Below are 1,603 nucleotides of genomic sequence, written 5' to 3' on the forward strand. Positions count from 1 at the left end.
TGGTTCTGAGAAGAGGGTGTTCTTTTCCCCATTTCAGAATTTTTTTTTTATAAAAAAGGTATTTCATGAATGGAACTGAATCTTGCCCAAGTCCATAGCAGCTGAATTAGAATCCAGATCTCCAGTGCTCCTTTGTTCAACTTTGATTAAAACAACCCCAGCAACTGAGAGTCAGCATTACATTTAATTTTCAATAACATGTTCCATTTATAACACCTTTGATATTTTCAGTATGCTTTATCATCTATTCTTTCAAATCTATTAATCCTTGCTACTGTCCTGTGAATAGCTAAGGCTGTTAAGTCCCATTTCACAGGTGAAGAAACTGAGGCACCAAAGCTTTCAATGGTTCTATCAATTCAGAAGGCTGGATCTAGAACCATAGCCTTTAATAGCTGGAAGGGGCTTTATGGATCAGTTAGTCCATCTCTTCCATCTGACAAATGAGTAAAAGGAAGCTGAGAGGTGATGTGTCAGCAAAAGTCATAGAGTTCACCCCAAGACACGAATCTCCTCCCTTCTGAGCTGGTCTTTATTTAGTACATTTTCCCCCATGCAAAACCTCCTTCTACTTTTAGAATATCTCAGAAAACCTAAGGAAGCAAATTTTGGATGATTTGTGTATAGTGCTTTCAGGTTTACGGATAATTTTGTTCTGTTTTCTTTGTGGGGATATTTAATGAAAGGAAATATGGACCAAACAGCAGAATGGGAAGGAGTAGTCTTGCCTTCTGTTCCAGGCCTTGCCAATGACTGCTTGACCTTGTGGGAATTATCTATGTGAAACCTCAGTCTCCCCATTTGTAAACAGAAAGGAAGAAAGGAGAGAGAGAGAGAGAGAGAGAGAGAGAGAGAGAGAGAGAGAGAGGAAAGAAGAAAGGAAGGAAGGAAGGAAGGAAAGAAGGAAGGAAAAGAGCTGCATGGAGTTATGATTCAAATGAGATCTTTCACAAAGTACTTTCAAAGTGTTTCCACCAAATGAGCTATATATTAGCTATAACGTGGGACTCATGTATTATTAATATCACCACACTGCATCACATTTCATATACAATTACCTGAAATGCTCCTTTGGAATATCCCTGGGCTCGTCCCTATTGCACACTTATAAAAGGTCACTGTCAAAATAAAAAAATATATACATAGGACTTAAATGTCTTCATTCAGTTACTAATAGCCATGTGAGTGGTTTAAATTGGAAAAGAAAGATTCATTTCAACTTCTTTGCCACTTAACACGCGTTGTGCAGTCTGGTATCCTGTTTCACCTCCAAGCTACTCTAAGAGTCTGTTTCACGCAGTTGTGTCCTATGGTAGTAACACAAGACTTGCATTTAGGCTACTGAATCTATCCAATAATTTTCTCTTCAGTCTTCAAAAAAAAAAGTTTTTTTCTAGGGGGGAGAAGGAGGAAGAAGGGTAGAATTAATCAAGCCATTTTTATTCATGAGAAGTTTCAGCAAACCTAAATTCCAGGTCTGAGTTTCTGTGGCTGGCTGTGTCTCCTTAAGCAAACTTTAGTTGCTTTTTACATGAGAGAGGTTTCTGAACATATTTACAAATTTGGGGCTTTTCCCAGAAGTAATGAACAAACCCCTGGGTTC

Source organism: Trichosurus vulpecula, chromosome 4, assembly GCF_011100635.1.
Source record: "Trichosurus vulpecula isolate mTriVul1 chromosome 4, mTriVul1.pri, whole genome shotgun sequence".
Lineage (NCBI taxonomy): Eukaryota > Metazoa > Chordata > Mammalia > Diprotodontia > Phalangeridae > Trichosurus > Trichosurus vulpecula.